This window comes from Muscardinus avellanarius, assembly GCF_963383645.1.
Source record: "Muscardinus avellanarius genome assembly, chromosome: 15".
Classification (NCBI taxonomy): Eukaryota; Metazoa; Chordata; class Mammalia; order Rodentia; family Gliridae; genus Muscardinus; species Muscardinus avellanarius.
This window is the reverse complement of record NC_137801.1, coordinates 42,040,974-42,063,419: the sequence shown is the minus strand read 5'-3', so window position 1 is coordinate 42,063,419 and position 22,446 is coordinate 42,040,974. Positions and strand designations below refer to the sequence as shown.

Sequence of the window (22,446 nt, the reverse complement as noted above, 5' to 3'; positions counted from 1 at the left end):
CCTAACTGCTGGAAGCTCATTTGGTTTTCTCTCCCCAGCCACAACTAAGAGACTGTTCATAGGTAAGGAACTCTTTTAAATTATAGTTTATCAGCCATGGTATCTTTATGCTCCAAAACAATCACTAAGTTCCAGGCCTCTACTCTGGCTCAGCCCATATGGTATAAGAGTTCTTACCCAGGGCATGACTGACAATTGAACTTCATTCAGTTATCCCTTTTTTCAGAGGTTATGAATTCTTTTGGGTCTTTATCAATACCTTCACAGGCTAAATAGAAGCCTTTCCAACAGGACAAAATGTACATGTGAGATATTGTGGCACTTCCTATACACTGACCTAATGCTTAATACAAAAAAGATTAGCCTAACCAAATATTTAACTTCTCTATATTAATTCTGATATGTATGCCCATGGACAAAAAGTCAACCAGGTAGTAAATCTAAAAGCCAAGCCCTTATCAAGCCTTGAAGAGGCAGCTTTCCTCGATTCCAGTTAACCCTTCTTGGAGGGCCCCCTTTACTGTCCGCTCCTACAGCCATTAAAGTACAAAAAAATAGGTTGGAGGCAGAATGCCCCTGGGTTCAATCCCTGGTACTGAAAAAAAAAGAAAAAAAAAGTCATAGTACAATAGTACATCATAGTAAATAATAAGCGGTGACTAAGTGCCAGGAATAAACAAAGCAGCTAAAAAAATTTTTAGAATAATGAGAAATTGATATTTAGCTGAATTACATGAAATTGGCAATATGTGATCATCTTCGACTTACAAAAATAGCAATTACATGTGGTTCTACCTAATAGATTAAAGTCAGGTCAGTCTGACTCTCAGGTTAGAATTATTTCCTGCAGGGAAGAGGAGTCAATCCTGACTGGCTGAGGTAATGATGACAAAAAGAGGCTAGTTGCAGTAATGCATGCCTTTAATTCCAGCTACTGCAGAGGCTGACACAGGAGGATCCCAAGTTCAAGGCCAGGCTGAACAATTTAGTAAGACCCTGTCTCGGAATTAAACAAAAAGGGCTGGGGGTATAGCTCAGTGGGAAAGCACTTGCCTAGCATGCATGAGGCCCTGGGTTTAAGCCCCAGTACTGCCAAAAAGGATGTCAAAAGCCTGAAAGAGGGAAGGCCAGACAGGTAGCAGAGCATAGAGCACAAGGGCAGAGTTAGGCCTGGGGACAAGTAATTGAGGGCAGGAATGTGCTCAGAGCCACATCCATAGCTTCAAGCAGATAAACCCTGGCAGCTCCATGTCCTTGGTGTGAGAAGATGTACACTTGACAATTCCTTTTATTTCTATTTTTTATATAGGCACTATTTCAACAAACATGGTCAAAACTGTTAGCATATTTGTTTGTTTTCTTCTTCTACAGTTAAATTAATCTAAAGGGCCAGGCATGGTAGCATATGCCTATTATTCCAGCACTGAGAGGCTGAGACAGGAGGATTGCAAGTTTGAGGACCTCCCCAGCAATTTAGCAAGGCTTTCAGCAACCTAGCAAGACCAGATTTCAAAACAAAACAAAACAAAGGGCTAGGGGACAGGTCAGAGGTAGAATGCCCCTGGGTTCAATCTCAAGTACCAAACTGAACAAACAAAACAAAATAAAATATAATCTAAAAAGAAATATCCCAATGCCTCCCTCCCAGGACTCACCATGCCAATGGACTGCGGCTGTGTCCTGGAGCCAAAACAGGAAGACACGGTGCTGTTCCAGTGTGGCAGGGGCCAGAGTGATGATTCTGAAATTTGGGGTGATAAAGCATTGATAATATCTTATGATAAAGCTGTGGCTTCCTTTAAGCATGCTGTAAAGAATGGTAAAACAAATTCCACAAATGTTTTGGGACATCTGTGAAAGTGCAGAGAAACCAAAGGGCATGCCTAGAAGAAAACCCATTTAAAAGAATAAAAGCCAAAAGAAGACCACAACTCCCTTGAAAGAGTGGAAAGTTGGTGACAAATGTTTTGCTATGTGGTCAGAAGATGGCTGTGTTTACCCAGCTACCATTGCTTCTGCTGATTTTAAGAGAGAAACCTGTGTTGTGATTTACACTGGATATGAAAATAGGAGCAAAATCTTTCTTATCTGCTTTCCCCAAACTGTGAAGTAGCTAATAATACACAACAGAATGTTCAGGAGAGTGAAAAGGAAAATCAGGTTTCAACAGACGAAAGTAAGAACTCCAAATCTCCTGGAAATAAACCAAATAGCATCAAGTCAAAGCAACCCCACAAAACTCTTTTCTCCCTCCACCTCTCCCAATGCCAGGGTCAGGATTGAGACCAGGAAAGCCAGGTCTAAAATTCAGTGGCCCACCACCCCCTCCACCACCCCACTTGCTATCATGCTGGCTGCCTCCATTTCCTTCTGGGCCACCCATAAGTCCCCCATTACCTCCCGTATGTGCAGATTCTCTCCATGATACTGATGCTCTGGGGAGCATGTTGATCTCCTGGTACATGAGTGGCTCTCATACTGGCTGTTATGTGGGTTTCAGGCAAAATAAGAAAGTAGGGGAGGTCCTCACATTTCAATTGAGTAAGTCTACCAATATTACAAATATGATTCCTACTTTTGTATAGATATTTTACTTGTGGAGAACATGTTTTTGGACTTTAAAAAATCCAAATGTTAAAAAGTTGAAATGTTAATGTAAAACCATATCTGACATTTTGGAGCAAAAAGTATTAGATAAAAATTGATTTACATCCCCGTTTAAATTATCTTGGTGTCAAAAGTGTCATCTCATCAAATACTTGCTGACTTGTCATGTGGACCAAACATGCCTTTACAAAAAAAAAATAAAGAAGAAGCCAGGCGTGGTGGCGCATGCTTGTAATCCCCGAGCTTGAGAGGCTGAGACAGGAGGATCACACGAGTTCAAAGCCAGCCTCAGCTACTTAGTGAGGCTCTCAGCAACTTAGTGAGACCCTGTTTCCAAATAAAATATAAAAAGGTCTAGGAATATAGCCCAGAGGTAGATAGATGTGGTGGCGCATGCTTGTAATCCAAGTACTTGGGGGGCTGAGACAGGAGAATCACAGGTTCAAGGACAAGCTTCAGCAAGTAGTGAGACTCTCATCAACCTAGGGAGATGCTGTTTCAAAATAAAAATAGGGGCGGCTGAGACAGAAGGACCAAGGGTTTGCTGCCAGCCTCAGCAACTTGTGAGACTCTCTGCAACTGAGTGAGATTTTATTACAAAATAAAGAATAAAAATAGGGCTGGGGATGTAGCTCAAAGTTAGAATTCCTCTGAGTTTAATCCCCAGTACTGCGGCAGACTGGCTCAATTGGAATGGCCGTGAGTCCACTCGGGATACATTTATCTCAGAAAAGATGGGCAAGGAATCAGGTGCCGTTCTGCAGCCACCTATCTGCAGCGATTCTTTCCCTTCTATGAAATAAATTCCTTTAAGTTCCTATTCACAGCGCTTTGGGAAAGAATCTGACATGGACAAAAGCTTCTTGAGCAATTGACACTTTATTACAAGAACCCAGAAAATTTATATCCTTTACCAGTGAGATTAATAGTAAGAAAAAAGAGAGAAGTGTAATCACTGCAAAACAATAGTGAATGACATGTAAACAAAGTAAAAAAAACTAGTCCGGCATTCAAGAGATTAGCTCTGGATCTTTCCGCAGATCCAGCTGCCCTTGCAGACAGGCAGTTCCAAAGGGCAAATTCCAGAAGACACAGGCACGCCCAGGGAGAATAGGCCGCTCATGGAATCTTCTTTAACTTTTTTGGAACTTTCCATCTTTAGGGCTTAGTCCATATGGCAGGCATGGAGAGATATGGCGATCCAGGGGGATGTGATGGAAGTCTCGCAGGTGTCGTCCACATTGCCTTCTAAAGTCTGAAAGCTTAAGCAAGCTCACAACACAATTTAGCAAGTAAACACCAAAAATTAACATGAAGTTTTTGGATTTAGTTGTCAGATGTACTTCTCTAGCTGCTGAACACTTTTCCTCAAACGATAGGCTTATTAGAAGTCTATTCATCTTATAAATAATCCATATTCCTATCACAGACCCTTACAATATCCTTTCCTTAGCCACGTGGCGCCTTCCTGTCTCAGGCAGTGCCCATACTGGGTGTAAAGGTCAAGAATCTTCCTAGCCTTCAGCTCTATTGTATTGGGCAGTATTAGCTGCTCATAAACTAGGTTGCTTTGATGTCACACCCAGCGTTTGTCTTCTCTGTATCTAGGCAGGATCACAAGAAGAGGGTAAACAGAGGCACCGGGTTGCCTCCCCTTTAGGGCTTTTGTTGGAAGTTAATGATTAGAATGAAGGTCAGAGATAGAGGGGAAGTCTGCGTTTTGTAATTGCTGTTACTGGAATGTTTTCCACAGCATCTGAATTCTGACTAGATTTTATTACCATTTGAACAAACCCGAGGACGTTTAGAGGCTTAGACAAATTACCAGAAAGTTTATTTTTCACAGACTCAGTTTCTCTCACAGTCCTGATCTTACATCACCGGAGCAATTCATGTGGAAAGTTAAAAGAATCTTTACCAAAAGAATAATAGTTATGAAAGAATAAATAAGAGTGGGGGGGTACTTTGGCCAGAGACAACACTTTCTCTTGGGACTTTGCTCACGTTGAGGACCAGCCAATTAACTGCGTGGGAGACCATCACACAGATGCCGAGAAGAAGCAAGTGGTCTCAGCACAGTATCACACACACACACACACACACACACACACACACACACACACACCCCTTAGTATCAATGACACTGTACATGACTATCAGTTAGACAACCAGACAGATTTTTATTTGAACTGCAGTATAAAGTATATTGAAACCTATGAAACTTTTTTTTAAAAAATGTTTAACTCAAGTTGGGCATGGTGGTGTACACTTGTAATACCAGTGCTGAGGCAGGAGGACCCCAAGTTTATGACCAGACTCAGCTACTTAGTGACACCCTATCGTCCCCTAAGACTCCGACCCACAGGGGCTTAGAGAATGACACAGACACCTCTTCAGCTGAAATATGAATTCTTCTTTAATGGATCCTTAATTCTTTTTCATAATATCTCTGAATGTGTCTCTTAATATGTCTGACAATGCGTAGAACAAGCACAATTTATATCAGCATCATAATCCCTCCTTCTATTCCCTACCAACCCCAAGCTTCCACAGCTAGGGCATGCACACTTCTGACTTTCTAATAGGCAGGCTGGTGGTAGGCGTCACTGATCATTCTGCAGGCACGTAGCATGGCACACTGTGCATGCTCAAGGAGACGTCCATCTTGTGAGTCTCATGACTTGGCTGCAAGTCTAGGCGCCATCTTGAATCCACGCTGGCAACAAGCCTGGGTACCATCTCGGTCCAGAGTGGGCCCCGACATCTCCCCCTTTTTGTTTTATTAAAATAAGGCTCGGGATCGTGCCTGTCTTAGGTCGTCGATCCTCAAGGACCAGTCTTACCCGTTATTGGGAGAACAATAGCATGATTGTTTCCCGGTCTTAGGTTGAAAGGTCCCGGGGAAGATCTTACCCGTCACTGACTACCGATCCAGCATACTGAGCCATACGTGGGGAGATGAGCCAGCTTCAAGGGCTGCCATAGCTTGCACCAATATACGCTGTTGTTGCAGTGTGCGTTGTCGAGTTTGTCTGATATATCCAACCAGGAAACAGCACGCTACCACCAGCAAGAATGCCCAGAATGCCATGCTACCCCAATCTTTTAAGAAACCCAATGTTCCATGTATCAAGTCCATCCATTGTTGTACTGTGGCAACTTCCACACAGGTAGAATTAATTGCAACGATGGACGCTCGAAGCTCAATCATGGTGTGTTTAAATTCACGGCTCCAAGTCCCTAGAAGCATCTTGCTTAATTGCCGAGACAAATTACCTGCATGGGAGAAATTCTGATATTGCACATACGTTATACATAATCCAGATAATTTATGAATACATGGTATCATGGCCATTTGCCCTAGAATGTCAACCTGTTCTTGTAACAGGTCTACTCTTTGATTTACCATTAATATGCCAGCTTTAAGTTGTCCATTTATTTGAGCTTGCTGAGCCATGGCAGTAGCCGCATGTGAGGATAGGGCATTCATAGTGGCTGCGGTATTTATAGACGTTGCCAAAGCGGCAGCAGCTGTAACTGCCGCGGTCACAGAGGCCACAATTACAGCAATAAGAGCAGAAATTTCAAAATTTCTCTTTTCTCGGTTCAGCAAAACTGGGAGGGAATTTACATCCACTCTTACTGGCCAAGGAACTGCTATAGGTAGTCGCATTACTACTGCCCAAGGATGCATAGAAGCATTCCAGCAGAAAGTTAGAAAACAGGTATCAATAAAACAACTTAGACTATCATTAACCAAGGAACTATTAGAAACAAGCCAAAAAAATGGAGTAGTTACACAAACAGGAGTGGGTCCAAACGGGAGTTGTGGTCCCATAGAACAATTTACTTTGACACTATCCTCAAAAGTATCGGAAAAATTCTGAGAATAGCTACGATTTTTTACAGTTCCCCCTAAAATCATAGACATAGCTGTTATATCAGTACAGCCTCCTGCTATTCCATAGAGAAGCCAAATATTAAAAGGATTGGGCGGCTTATACTGTATAGGATTTTGATATGTATAATTATATCCTGCCCAAGTATGATTGCGCATAGTAGATATGCCTGGAGAAAAACTTAAATCATAGCCTGAAGAGGCCCAGACTACCTTAGAATCTTGGCAGTCAGTCCATTTAACTGGCCAGCTACGTGGGCTATAACATTTTGGAGCCCACCGCGGCTGCAAAGGAGCTGTTTTATTTTGGGGATGTTCATATTTAGAAAATGCTAAAGGAGCATATCCTTCCAAGACAGTAACATTTCCTATGGGACTGGAATCATTAAATGGCTGAAATTTTCCCATAGTCTGATTATATAACTGCACACATGGATTAGGACTATCATAGGTATCATTCAAAATTTTATTAGCATAAAAACATAAACTACCACTTAAAGTTATATTGAAGAATGCATAAGGCCTAATTTCTTCATCAAAGGGAATCCAGGGCAAATTTAAGGAACTATTGGTCGTAAAGAACCGAGGAAAAATGGTGGCAGTGGTGGACACAGGTAAAGGAAGAGGGAAAGCAGAAATAATTCCCCAAAGATCTTTTCAACTCACTCCAATGTTGAACATTACCAACAGAGTTAGCCATATCCATTTGTTGCTTGGCATCTTCCATTGGTTCCTGTACATGGCGCACCAATCTTTCAGGAACCCAAATCAGCGAGTCTTTGTCCTGTGGGAAAACACACACCGACCCTCGACCCCACGTTAGCACTGGATCTGGACCATTCCATGCTCCTGTAAGAATATCTTTCCACATTGCTTGCCCCGCATAGCGCTCATGAGGCCTGTAATGTCTTTCCGCTGCTGTTCGTTCATTGGCGTCCAACGTTAAAAAATTTAGAATAAATAATATAAGATTTAGTTTATCTTTTGGTGTGGTCCATTGAGCCCCTATTCCCCCTTTTTGTTTTATTAAAGCAGATTTAATAGTGTCATGGGCTCGTTCTACTATGCCTTGGCCCTGTGGATTATATGGTAATCCATGATTTAATTGTATAGCCATTTGGGCACAAAAATGAGAAAATCTTTGAGAAACATAAGCAGGTCCATTATCAGTTTTAATTTGGTGAGGGATGCCCCAGGCAGCAAAAGCTTGCAGACAATGGGAAATTACATGTTGGGCCTTTTCTCCAGTATTAGCAGAGGCAAAGATAACTCCAGAACATGTATCCACAGAAACATGTACATATTTAAGAGATCCAAATTTAAGAACATGCGTGACATCCATTTGCCATAGGTGAAGAGGTCGCAAACCTCAAGGATTTACTCCTGTAGTAGGCTGTGGCAATAATGTTAAATAATTTTTGCATTGCAATACAATGCGTCGAGCTTGTTCTTTAGTGATTTTAAATTTTGGTCTCAGCGTTTGGGAATTTACATAAAATTTATTGTGAAATTTTTGAGCCTGTAAAACTTTGTCTTCATTTGAAAAAATAAGTACAGTTTGAGTATGAAAATCTGCAATAGCATTGCCTTTAGCAAGCGGTCCAGGAAGAACTGAATGAGCTCGTATGTGGGTTGCATAGAAAGAACATTTTCGGTTTCAAATATATTGTTGTAACTTAGCCAATAATAAAAGAATAGTAGATTGTCCCTTAATATGTCCTACACATTCAAGGCTATTAAGTGCCTGTACCACATATAAGCTATCTGAAATTAAATTGAATGGAGTGGAATCATAGAGCATAAATACTTGAATCACTGTCAAAATCTCTACTGCCTGTGCTGATGAATGGGGAAAAAGAATAGTTTGTGGATCAGAGCCTTTTTTGAATATCACTCCCATACCTCCTTTGGATCCATCTGTAAAAATATTTGGCGCTCCAGCAATCGGTGCAGATCGAGTGATTTTAGGAAAAATAATAGGATGAGCCAAAACAAACCTGAGCCATGAATGTTGTGGATAATGATTATCAAATTGTCCTGTGGCCATTACATGAACAATGGCCCAGTCAGAATTGGTGGCAGCTAGAGTGGCAAGCTGTTCTGTAGTATATGGAGTGATGATAAGATCAGGCTGCATCCCAAATGCAGTCAAAGTTGCCTTTAGTGCCTTAATAATTATTTGTGCAACACAGGCTAGATACCATGGCAACACTTTTTTGGGAGAATGAGGGAGGTGTACCCACATTATGGGACCATCTTGCCATAACACTCCAGTTGGTGTGAGATCTGTGGTAAGAATGCATAATAGCAATTTTTTCTGATAATCTATACGATCTACTTGTGCTTCAGATAATCTTTTCTCTACAAGTTGAATACATGCTCGTGCCTCAGGTGTTAAAGATCGTGAAGAAAATAAATCTGAATCCCCTTTTAGCAAATCAAACAAAGGTTTAAGGTCAGCATTATAAAGCCTGCAATATGGTCGAATCCAATTTATATCCCCTAAAAGTTTTTGGAAATCGTTTAAAGTTTGTAAATTGTCCACCCTTAAGCTAACCTTAAGAGGACGAATAATAGTATCTTCTAATTTAGTGCCAAGGTATTGTTTAACATTTTTGTTGTATTTTTTCTGGAGCTATAATTAAATTCCATTGTTTAAGACATGATATAGTTTTTATAAGCATATCATCCAAAATTTTTGGGGTTTTAGCACATAATAAAATATCATCCATATAGTGATAAATCATGGAAGAAGCAAATTCTCTTCTAATAGATTGTAGAGCTTTATCTACCATATATTTGGCACAACGTAGGACTATTAGCTATACCCTGTGGTAGTACTGTCCATTCATATCTTTGATCCACCTGCTGATGATTAATGGACGGTATAGTAAAAGCAAATCGAGGGGTATCTGCAGGATGCAGTGGGATAGAGAAGAAGCAGTCTTTGATGTCCAACACAACAGTGGGCCAATTGGCAGGGAGGGCCGATATAACTGGTAGCCCCAATTGCACTGGTCCCATGATCTCCATACTATTATTTACTGCTCGGAGATCATGTAACAATCTCCATTTACCTGATTTCTTTTTAATAACAAAAATAGGTGTATTCCATGGAGATGTGGAGGACTGTAAATGTCCTGCTGATAACTTTCGACCTTGTTCAAATCGGCCAAGCCCACCTGTCCCTGAATAGCCTGCATTGTGCATAAGTTGTTGACTTTGATGGCTATATACAGATTCAGTAGTCAATTTTACTCCCATTTGTTGCAGTACATCTCGTCCCCACAAGGATACAGGAAGCTCTAGAAGAAAAGGTTGGAATGTCCCTGAATGACCTTCTTGATCTGCCCAATTAAGGTGAACAGCACTGCAGCTTGGACTATTTGCATATCCTAACCCCTTAAGTAATTGATCTGTCTGTTTTAATCCCCAATCTTTTGGCCATTCAGATAATCTAATGATACTACAGTTTGCACCTGAGTCCAAGAGACCCCAAAAAGAGACTCCCTGTATGGTGAGTTGACACATGGGACGTGACCCCATGTTCATAGTGAGCCATGCTCCAGGAGGACCTGTAGAACCAAAGCCCTTATCTTTTCTTGCCTGTCTTTGGCTAGGACAAAGAGAGTGTTTACTAGGCAACAGAATTATCTGAGCAATTCGGTCTCCATTATTTATAACAGAAATCCCACGAGGGGAGGAAACTAATATTTTCACATTGCCTGTATAGTCCTGGTCAATAACTCCTGGATACACCACTAGACCCGATAAGGTAGTGGAACTTCGGCCTAGAAGCAGTCCTACAGTATTAGAAGGAAGGGGTCCATGAAAATCTGAATCTACTTTTTGAACTCCCATTTCAGGGGTTAATATGAGTTGGGCGGTGGCACAGACGTCCAATCCTCCACTCCCTGGGGTTGCTCTCCGTATGGTAGGAGAGGCTGCTGAAATCGAGGCACCTGCCTCATCTGTAGTCCTGCGGTCCCTGTCTCCTGTTGAATTGCCCCATACATTTGAGGGCCCTGAGGCACAGGGCCCCTCTGCCCATTTTTTGGCCTAGCATTTGATTGTGGTGGAGGAAGAGGCTTTTCATCTACATCCCATCGAGATCTGCATTTTACAGCCCAATGGTTGCCTTTTCTACATCGAGGACACAAATTGGGAATCTTCTGGGCCTGGTTATAAGATGCTCCAGAATTAATCTGTGTACAATCTCTTTTTAAGTGTCCTGGTTGACCACATCGGAAACAATTCCCTGAACTGCCTCTCTGCTTTTGATTATAAGGCTTGCCCTGCAACCCAGAAACAATGGCAGCAGCTATAGCTTGTCCTTGTATGACAGAATCAGTTATGTCTCTGCATATCTTGAGCCATATTTTTAGGCCCTTATTTTTATAGGGACGTATTGCATCCCGACAAGGCTTATTGGCTTGCTCATAAGCTAACTGTTTAATCAATGGCATGGCAGCATCCACATCAGGGAAAACCCGAGAAGCAGTTTTTACAAGCCGTGATAAAAAATCAGCAAAAGGCTCATTGGGTCCTTGAGTAACTTTTGACAGACTGGCTCCTAAATTACCTGTCCCTGATAACATCTTCCATGCCCTTAATGCTGCTTGATTAATTTGCCCATACACCTGCTGTGGGTACCCATTTTGATTATTAGCAAATGGTCCTTGTCCCATAAGCATATCCAGATTCCAAGCAGGTTGCCCTGTCTGAGCATTTACACGAGCTTGGTCAGAGCAATATTCTATATAGGCTGACTTCCAATTAAGATAGGTTCCACCAGACAATACAGCCCTGCACAAATTTGTCCAATCACTTGGAGTTATGGAGTATCTTTCAAAGGATTCTACCAGTGACAAGGTAAATGAAGCCTGCACTCCATATGTGGACACAGCTTCTTTTAATCTTTGAACAACCTTCCAATCTAATGGCTCATGATACCTTTGCTGATTCTGGTCAAGAAACAGGAAATGCTCCTGGCGTAGGCAAAATCTCTGCCCACAGACTAGCCTCAGATGTATTCCGCCTATCAGACTTTCCTTTCTCAGTAAGATATGGTGGCAGACTAGGAGAGAGAGGGGGAGGAGCAGAAGGTTCAGGATGTTTCTTCTTACTGTGACAAGACATTTGGATCCTGCACCAAGATTCTAACAAGGCTTCTTCCTCCTTATCTCTCTCTGGTGGAACAGGCCATGCCTCTTGTTCCTCGAAGGAATCGGGGGAGTCGCTTTCAGAGGACTCCTCGTCCCTGTGAGAATCTGCCTGTCGACCTTGCTCTGAAATCTCTTCTTTTGCTTTCTCTAAAGCATTAGAGCCTTCAGCCAGAACTTGACTATACCTTCCTGTTTTATCTGCCAGGCATGCTTTAATTAAACTCCAAATAGCCAATGTCCCAGGTGGGAGAGCCCCTTCGGCATCGGCCTTAAGAAGATCCTGACCGAGACGCTTCCATTGAGAAAGATTCACATATCCTTCCTCCATAAACCATGGAGATACCGCTCTAACTGTGCTAAGAAAATTTTTTAAAGTGGCTGCTTTCACTTTCACTCCTCCCTTAGACAGAATATTACAAAGAGCCTCTTTGACCTTCATGGTAGCAACCTTAGACCCCATGATAAATTTTACTTTGTTATAAACCCTACACCCCTTATCATCGGAATTACCTCCGAACTTATCGTCGCATTTACCACGAGCTTATCATTGCATTTACCTGCGAACTTTGACAGCTGTCCCTCGCTTACCTGCGAGCCTCGCTTTTCTGCGAGCCTTATTTTGTCGCTTACCTGTGAACTTTTTGGTTACATTGTTTTTCTTCCCGGGTTTCGGCACCACTTATCGTCCCCTAAGACTCCGACCCGCAGGGGCTTAGAGAACGACACAGACACCTCTTCAGCTGAAATATGAATTCTTCTTTAATGGATCCTTAATTCTTTTTCATAATATCTCTGAATATGTCTCTTAATATGTCTGACAATGCGTAGAACAAGCACAATTTATATCAGCATCATAATCCCTCCTTCTATTCCCTACCAACCCCAAGCTTTCACAGCTAGGGCATGCACACTTCTGACTTTCTAATAGGCAGGCTGGTAGTAGGCGTCACTGATCATTCTGCAGGCACGTAGCATGGCACACTGCGCATGCTCAAGGAGACGTCCATCTTGTGAGTCTCATGACTTGGCTGCAAGCCTAGGCGCCATCTTGAATCCACGCTGGCAACAAGCCTGGGTGCCATCTCGGTCCAGCCGAGTGGGCCCCAACAACACCCTTTGCAACTGAGTAAAACCCTGTTTCAGAATAGGGCTGGAGGTATAGCTCAGAGGTAGAAAGCCCTTGGGTTCAACAATGAATCCACAATGAAAGAAATAAAACAATCAATTCCTTTCACTATAACCTCAAAACCAATAAAATACCTATGAATAAATCTAACCAAAGATGTAAAAGACCTCTATCACAAAAACTATAAAACATTAAAGAAAGAAATTGAAGAAGACCTTGGAAGATGGAAAGACCTCCCGTGCTTGTGGATAGACAGAATAAATATCACAATGGCCATTCTGCCTAAAATGATTTATAGATTCAATGCAATTCCCATTAAAATACTAACAACATTCTTCACAGACCTAGAAGAAGCAATCATAAACTTTATATGGAGAAAGAAAAGACCCAGAATAGCCAAAGCAATTCTCAGCAATAAGAATCACGCAGGAGGTATCACAATCCCAGACTTCAAACTATACTATAGGTCAATAGTAATAAAAACAGCATGGTACTGGCACAATAAGAGGTACACTGACCAGTGGAACAGAATAGAAGATACAGAAACAAATCCACACACCTACAGTCAATTAATCTTTGACAAAGGGGCCAAACTCATATGCTGGAGAAAAGACAGCCTCTTCAACAAATGGTGCTGGGAGAACTGGCTATCCATTAGTAGAAAGATGGAACTAAACCCCTATATCTCACCATGCACAGGAATTAACTCGAGATGGATCAAAGACTTAGAAATTAGACCAGAGACTATGAAGTTATTAGAGGAGAGCATAGGCTCAACACTATAACCTATTGGCATAGGCAGTAACTTTCTCAACAAGACCTCCAAAGCTCAGGAAATTAAAGCAAGAATCAACAAGTGGGATAGCATCAAACTAAAAAGCTTCTTCTCATCAAAGGAAACCATCAAGAACCTAAAGAGGAAGCCTACAGAATGGGAGACGATCTTTACCAGTCACCACTCCAATAGGGGGCTAATATCCAGAATATACAAAGAGCTCAAAAGACTCTACACTAACAAAACAAACAACCCAATCAAGAAATGGGCAATTGAATTGAATAGACACTTTACAAAGGAAGAGATACAAATGGCCAATAGATTCATGAAAAGATGTTTCTTCATCATTAGCCATCAGGAAGATGCAAATCAAAACTATGCTGAGATTCCATCTAACCCGAGTCAGATTGGCAAGCATAAAAAAATCAAACAACAACAAATGCTGGCGAGGATGTGGGGAAAGAGGAACTCTTTTGCACTGTTGGTGGGAGTGCAAACTAGTTCAGCCACTATGAAGATCAGTGTGGAGATACCTTAGAAAACTGGGAATAGATCTACCATACGATCTGGCTATACCACTCCTGGGTATTTAGCCAAAGAGGTTGAAATCAGAGAACTACAGTAACATATGTATACCCATGTTCATAGCAGCACAATTTGTAATAGCCAAAATTTGGAAACAACCTAGGCTCCCATCAACAGGTGAATGGTTTGCAAAGTTATGGGAAATACACACAATGGAATTATATTCAGCTATAAAGAAGAACAAAATCACGTAATTCGTAAGAAGATGAAAAGTGCTGGAAAGCATTATGTTAAGTGAGATCAGCCAAACACAGAAAGATAAGGGACATATGTTTCCTCTAATATGCCCTAACTAGTGAGCATTGGGGATACTAGAGGGAATTCACATAATGGAAGGGAAATCTCAGCAAGTTTGAATGGAAAGCTAAGAGAGGAAGGAGGCTGAACTTGATTGATGAGGGGCTACTTCCAAATAGGTGTAAAGGTACGATATATAGCAAGGTTAGCCTGGGTATTAATTGCCAGGAGGGGGGAAGGGAAAACGAGGGGGGGGGGAGAGGGCACCAAATACAAATTAAATGTATAACATAAAATATAAAAAAGAAAGAAAGAAAGCAAAAAGAAATATTGAAATATTATCTCTAAGTGGTCAAAAGTTTGATATCAAACAAATGAATCTGTTATGTGAGATTATCATTGTTAATTTTAGATAAATTGCTATGATATTAGATGTCAACCACTAAGCCAAGCATGGGAAGGAGGGATGGGGAGATAATGGGGTGGGGATTGGGCCCATTATGATGTATGAATACAGTGCACCAATAAAAAAAAATTTTAATAAAAATATAAAATATAAAAATAATAAATAAATAAATAAATAAATATGGAATCAGAATAGATAAAATTTAGTTTTAGCTTGGTCACCTGTAAGTGACCTTGTCTACACAATTGGGAACAAGTTACTTTATGAGTCTGCACTCTCTTTTTTTAAAAAATTGAATAAGAATTTTTAATTTGTCAAATTCACAGGGATATTTTAATTTATAGCTATAACAAAGAACAAAAAAAGTCTTTTGGTAAAGCTTAAAAAAAAATACCCAGTACCGCAAAAAAAAAAAAAAAAAAAAAAAAAAAGCTTAACTGAAATTTAAATCAGTTCTCAAGGCCTAATTTCTTTTCTTTTCTTTCTTTATTTTTTAGGAGGGAGGTAAAAACACCAACTGGGTTATCAGAGACCGCTTCTTTATTTGGACCCGGCCCCTCTGGAGAGTCAGCCGGCCTTGGGGGAAGGGACCAATGGGCCATGCGTCTGGAGAGTTGCACATAATCCTGATTGGCCAGCTGAATCACCTCGAGGTCTAATTCCTAATTTGCAAGAAATACTAAGGATAAAGCAACAATTAAATGACACAACTATCCTAGACAGATCTAGGATAGAAAATGTAAAAGAGAACTGGCTTCATTTCTTCAAAATATCAATGTCAAGAAAAAAAATAGAAAGGGGTGAGTGGATCACTATTCCAGATTAAAAGTTAATTAGGAGACATAATGTGGGATTACACCCAGGGTCTGTGGCAAGTGCTCTACCACTGAGCTACACCTCCAGTCCTCAATGGAGGATCCCTCATTGGACCCTGGTTTTATTTATTTATTTTTTATTTATTTATTTATTTATTTATTTATTTATTTATTTATTTATTTGTGGTACTGGGGATGGAACCCAAGGGCATTCTACTTCTGAGCTATACCCCCAGCCCTATTGTTTATTCTTTATTTTGAAACAGGGTCTCACTGAGTTGCAAAGGACCTCACTAAACAGCTGAGGCTGGCTGCGAACTGCAATTCTCCTAAGTTTCTCAAATGCTGGGATTACAAGCATGCGCTACCATGCCAAGCTGGACCCTGGTTTGAAAAGCCTTCTGTAAAAAACTTTGTGGGGTGGGAGCATTGAGGAAATTTGAATATAGACTGGATGATATTAGGTAATTTCTAATTCTATGAGCTATGAGAAAAAATGTTGTTTATAAAAGAATGAATTTTAATTTGTATACTCAAATATTTAGGAGTAAAATGTTACAGTGTCTCTAATGTTTTGTTTTGTTATGTTTTGTTTTGCGGGTCTGGGGATGGAACCCAGGGGCATTTGATCTCCGAGCTACACTCCCTGCTCTATTTTTTATTCTTTATTTTGAAACTGGGTCTTACTGAGTTGCAGAGGGCCTCACTAAGTAGCTGAGGCTGTCTGCGAACCGTGATCCTCCAGGTCTCAGCCTCCCGAATGCTGGGATTACAAGTGTGCACCACCATGCCCAGCTGCTAATGTATTTTTAAATGGTTTAAGAAAGTGTATGTGTGTGAGGCATACATGGAAAAGTGTTAATGAATCTAACTGGTATGTATACTAATGTACTATTTTTCTATCTTCTGTATATTTAAAGGTATAGAATAAATATATTTAATTTTTCAAAAATCAGTAAAAAAATAAAGGGAACTACTCCATTTTTTTGTTTGTTTTTTGGTAGAATAATAAGAGTTGTCACAATGAAAGGCCAAGAATTACCCCTCCCGTGGTACTTGCAAAATGATGTAACTATGGATAAGTGGCCTGCAAAGGGCCATGTATCCAGACAACCATCTGAAGATAAGATGTCCATAAGGGATCACTTCTGACCCTGTGCAAGGTCACTCAGGAATTTCCCCCTCTTACCTTCCCCTTATCTAATTTCCTTGAGCTACCCTGTAATCACTAACTGTCATGTTTCAGCTTCTGTAAGTGTGCCAGTATTGGGAAGAGGCATCAAAATGTATTAAGGTGCTGGTATTGGAAAATTGCTTTGATAATTTCCAAAGTGTAAAATCTAGTCAGAGCTTAGGTGCTGTGCAAGCACTCAGGCAGGGAGGGGGCTGCAGCGATTACAACGCAGAGTTCCTCTCTGTCTTTGCCTTTCATTCTAATCATTAACCTATAGTAAAACCTTAGAGTCAACTGAAGCCTTTAGCTCTAAAACAACAATAGAGGCAACCGGTGCCTCTGTTTACCTCCTCTCCGCTGGGATCTGGCTTGGGCATAGGAAAGGTAAACTTTGTGTGCGGCTGCAAAGCACCCTAGTTGATGAGCAACCAATACCGCCCAATACAATAGAGCCGAGGGCCAGGTAGATTCTTGACCCTTGCACTTAGTAAGTGCGTTGTCTGGGGACAAAGAGGCACCACCTGGCTAAGGAATAAGTAACTAGCCCATTGCCCTGGTAACACTGATGAAAAAGATACCAATACAAAATCTATTTAAAGGTTGGGGTCCCCAAAAGGGGCCAGAGTTCCATTTTCGGGCTCTCCAGCATGCGGGTCAGCATGCTGCTTTTTCCTTCTCTTCGCTATTTCCTACTGATCCATTTCCTACTAATTTTGTAATAAAGATTTGTTAAAGCTGCACTGAGCTGCCTGTTAGTTTTAATTTTTCTGTTCAACCAACCTTAGTTGAATAAGAAAAAGAACCCATGTCATTTCAAACCATAACAGTAAGCCCACCTGCCTGCTTCTGCCCTTTTCTCAAATCTATAAAATGAGAGCTCACATGGAGTTTTTCAGGAGTTATCCTAACTTTGACCCACCTGTGTAATAAACTTTATGTTTCCCACCCTAACTGGTGTTGGGTCAATTATTTCAGAGGATTTCTCCAAGTTTGTTTGTTTGTTTGTTTGTTTGTTTGTTTGTTTTAAGAAGAAGGGGGAGCAGGGCATGGTGGTGCAAGCTTTAAATTCCAGCGCTTGGGAGGCTGAGACAAGAGGATCATACAGGTTCAAAGCCAGCCTCTGCTACTTAGTGAGGCTCTCAGCAACTTGATGAGACCCTGTTTCCAAATAAAAGTATAAAAATAGGCCTAGGAATATAGCCTGGAGGTAGAAAAGCCCTTGGGTTTCACCCCCAATACAAAAAAGAAAGAAAAGAAAAAAAAAGAGGAAGGGAAGAAATAGAGCTTACAAGCATAGTTTTTCTCTATCAAGATTTTATTTGAGGGGTGGCAGGAGTCCTGGGGATTGAACCCAGGGCATTCTTCCTCTGAGTTAGCTATACCCCCAGCCCTATTTTACTTTTTTATTTGGAAACAGGGTCTTGATATAGGGCACAGAAATGGCTCAATTCTATATGTAAAAAGAGATATACTGACACCCCTTCCCGCCATAGCTAGATTAAAATTGTAAGATAACTGCATCTGGTTTCTGAACCAGGAAAACAAGGCATGAGTTGATGATTTTATGGTTTGGGGAAAAACAAGGCATGGGTTAATGGGTTTACACAAAACAACCTCATTTGGATTTACACCTTGCTATCCTGGAGCAAACTGGGTTTTTTTTTTTTTGTAAGTTTTATGCAAAGCCCTACCAGCACCAGTGAGCCTTTGTAAACATTCCAGATGGTCTGCTGTTGGGGGCTATAAAACCTGTACTCTCTAGTAGCTCAGGGCTGCATTCAGAAGGTTCAGACCCTGAGTGGAGCCCTAGTATACCAAAGTTTCTCCCCATGGAATAAAATCTTTGACTTTACATTTTCTGAGTCGGTGGTCTCTTTTTCATGATATCCAGACCCCACAACATTTGGGGGCTTGTCCGGAATATCACCATCATGAGACCCAACCCAGAGACCCCAGGGACAGACACTGGTCTCCGCCATCTGCATATTTTTGGTCTGAGAGTCTGACTCTTTCAAGTGTCCCCATGGAACAGGTGATAACCTCTGGAGGTAAAAATCTGGTTGTGCACACATCTGGTGACTTGTCAGAAGCTGGACACAGCATTAATCTCTGAGTCAGAGGATTTGAGGGAACACTCTCAATCCTCTCTTGCCCTCTTCAGAATTTCTGAGGGAGAATCTGGTTCTGTCAGGCAGCAGTGCATCGTATTACGTTATCTGCTACTTTTGTGCTATGTTGTCTGTGTCAATATCTATTCTTTTTGCAGCTGGTTTATATTGCTTGTGATAAATTGGGTCCTGCACTCGTGTGACTGTGTCACATGACCTCTGCAGGGCAAGGGAGGGGCCAAAACCCTGGCGAGAATTGGGCATTCCCGCGAGTAAAACCCCCATCTCTCGAGATGCATACCTTGAAAAGGAGAGCCTGCGTCCTCTAGCTTCGGACAGGCACACGGGCCTCACGGTGCCTTGCCCTGATCCCCGGGAGAGCCATGCCATTAAAACTTTACATGCCATGTGTACCAGACTTCTCTTGTGTTTTTCACACTCCGCCGTACTCACATTATTTTTTATTTTACTCGCATAATATTTTTATTTTACTTAACAGTTTGTTCAGTTGTTCTATTTGATGTAAAGACATTTTTACTTTCAGCCTTCCATTCCTGGGTCTCTTGTCTCCTTCCCATACTATAGGAGGCTCTACTTACGGGGAGGCAAGGCTGGCACTTGCCGCAGCTGAGGCGGCACCCATTCTCCCCTTTCATGAAGCACCTCATAAAAGAAATTGGGGAAGGTCATCACCCCTTTATGATTTATGTCTTGTTTTCTACCAGTAGTTTATATAATTGGAAGACCTAGAATCCCCCATTCTCTGAAAAACCCCAAGTTCTAATTGGGCTACTTGAGATTGTCTTCCACACATACCAGCCTACCTGGGATGTCTGCCAACAGTTATTAGCCACTCTCTTTACAGGTAAAGAGAGAGATGGAATTTGGGTGGAGAAAAAAAGGCTTCTCTGGGCCTGGGGAACAGCAGACCCCCCACCCCAGAAGATGAGGAACACTCTAGAGACACCTTCACTTCTACCAGGCCTGATTAGGACCCCAATAAAGAAAATAGCAAGAAAAGTTTGGACAACTATCACCAGGTTCTATTTCTGGGATTAGGTGGGTGACCTATAAGTCCACTAACTTATCTAAGGACAGTGAGGACATTCAGAAACCTCAGGATTCTCCCACAGGATTTCTGGGATGGCTCTGGGAAGCCTATAGGGTTTATACCCTGATAGACCCAGATGCCATAGAAAACCAGTGGGCTATTAACATTGCCTTTGTCATCCAGTCAGCCCCAGATATTTAAAGGAAGTTGCAGAAGCTAGAGGGGCTTGAAGGCATAAATAGGTCACAGCTTCTGGAGATTTCCCAGAAGGTCTTTAATAACTATGACATGGCTGAAGATAGACAGAACCTATCAAGAGCTAGCCAGTGCAGTAGTAGCATCTATGAGAGGGGAAAATATGAGAGGTGACAGGAAGCATAACTCAATGGACATAGGACAATCAGGAGAGAAAAAGATTAGAAAAGGACCAGTATGCCCACTGTAAACAAAAGGGGCACTGAAAAAATGAGTGTCCTCAGAAGAAGGATGAAAAGGGAGGTGCCAAATCCTTCACCTGGAGAAAGACTGAGAGGGCCAGGGCTTCATGTAGTTAAGCCTCCGAGAGCCCAAGGTAAAGATGAGAGTTGGGGCATCCTTGTAACTTCCTCCTAGACACAGGGACTGCCTATTCTGTTCTCAAACATCCTCTAGGACCCATCACATCTCAATGAATTCCTATCCAGTGAACCACCGGAACAACAGCCTCATACCCTCAAACAATGTCACAGATGGTAAATCTTGGACAAGGTACTGTGACTCATTCTATTGATGGCCCATATCCTCTACTGGGTGGGGACCTCCTCCAAAAATTGGGAGGAACCATTCTCCTTAATATAAGCCCTGAGGGATCTCCACTGCTCCATAAGCATGATGGGGTATCACTGACATGCCCTTTGTCAGAAGAATATCTTTTATACCCTGAAGAGAAGGACCAAGAGACTTAAAGAAAAGCTCCCTCGGGTATGGGCAGAAAATAATCGTCCTGGGCTGGCTGCCCATTGGCCTCTGATCCTGGTTCTGCTTTTAAGTAGAGCAACTTCAGCATAAATAGGCCAAAAAGGACTTGCCAAAAATATAAATGAACTCAGAGAAGTTAAAATCCTGATTCCTTAGAACACATCACTGCTCCCAATTTTTCTGTTTGTTTTTTGTTTTGTTTTGGGGATTTTTTTTTTTTTGGTGGTACTGGAGTTCCTGGAAACCCTTCTACCTCCGGGCTACACTCCCAGACACCTATTTTTTATATTTTTATTTGGAAACAGGGTCTCTTAAACCAGCGTGGCTGGCTTCGAACCTGCGCGATCCTCCTGTCTCCGCCTCCCAAGTGCGGGGATTACAAGTGTGCGCCACCACGCCTGGCCTGCTCCCAGTTTTAAAATTAGGAACCAACCCAGGAGTATTGCCTGACCAAGACCCCTGGGAGGTCAACAATTGGATTTAGACTATTCATCCAACAGTCCCCAACCCACACACCCTCCTGAGCCTACTCCCCATGAAGAAAAGATTTATGCATTCTTTTCCTTGCCACTAGCCCTCATAAGTCAAGCTAGTTTTGCATTTGAGTGGACAGATCCTGAGAGAGGATTTTTGGGGTAATCAACTTGGACTTGGCTTCTCCAAGGGCTTAAGAACATCCCAATCCTGTTTGATGAAGCCCAGACTGCCAACCTTCTAGAGTCCTGGCAAGTGTACCCCAAAAGTGTGCTCCAGTATGTGGAGGTATGCAAGAGTCAATGAGGGGCTCCTGCAAATGCTCCAGGACCTGGGATAATGCATGCCCACCAAGAAAGCTCAGCTCTGTAGGACCTGTGTGAACTACTTGGGTCATAGAGGGAGGAAAGATGATCCCTCAGAGCCGCATTGCCATAATCCTCCAGATTCCAACACCAGAGACAAGTGCAGGCATTTGCAGGGGGGGGGGACAGTAAAGTATTGCTGACTCCATATTCTGGGCTTTGCAGAGATCATCAAGCCACTACACAGCAGTCTAGAGGGAGATGGCTTTCTCAAGTGGTTAGAAGCTTTTGAGACTTTAAAGGAGGCCTTAGTATCCTTCCCTGCCCTCGTGCTCCCTGATATTACTAAGCCATTTCATTTGTTTGTGAATGAAGCTGGGACATTGTTAAGGGAGAACTTTTTCAATCTTGGAAGTGGCCAGTAGCTTAGATTCTGTGGCCACAGGCTGGCCGGCCTGCCTGTGAGCTGTGGCTGCTGCCGCCATGTTGGCAAAGGAGACCAAAAGCTGACCCTGGGCCAAAAGTTGCTCCTGATCACCCCTCATTCAGTTGAGACCCTCCTGATGGGGACCTCAGAGTGGTGGGTGTCTAATGCACAAGGGATGCTTTTGCCACTGCTCATGCATATGGGGCATTGTACAAGGAAAGAGGACTCCTCACTTTGGCAGGCAAGGAGATGAAGGATGACAGAATCCTAGCCCTACTAAAGGCCATCTGGCTACCAAGACAAAATGGAGATTCCCTTGAAGCCAGAGGTAACAGG

General features: G+C 42.0%; 1 pseudogene across 1 annotated transcript in view; it reads left to right on the top strand.

Annotated features, from left to right (window-relative positions):
- The first annotated feature begins 1,656 nt into the window (after positions 1–1,656).
- Positions 1,657–22,446, top strand: part of LOC308273967 (survival motor neuron protein-like) — a 36,802-nt pseudogene continuing 16,012 nt past the window's right edge. Inside the window, exon 1 of the transcript in view lies at positions 1,657–2,541. The product of the transcript in view is annotated as a survival motor neuron protein-like (transcript). The remainder of the gene's footprint in view (positions 2,542–22,446) is intronic.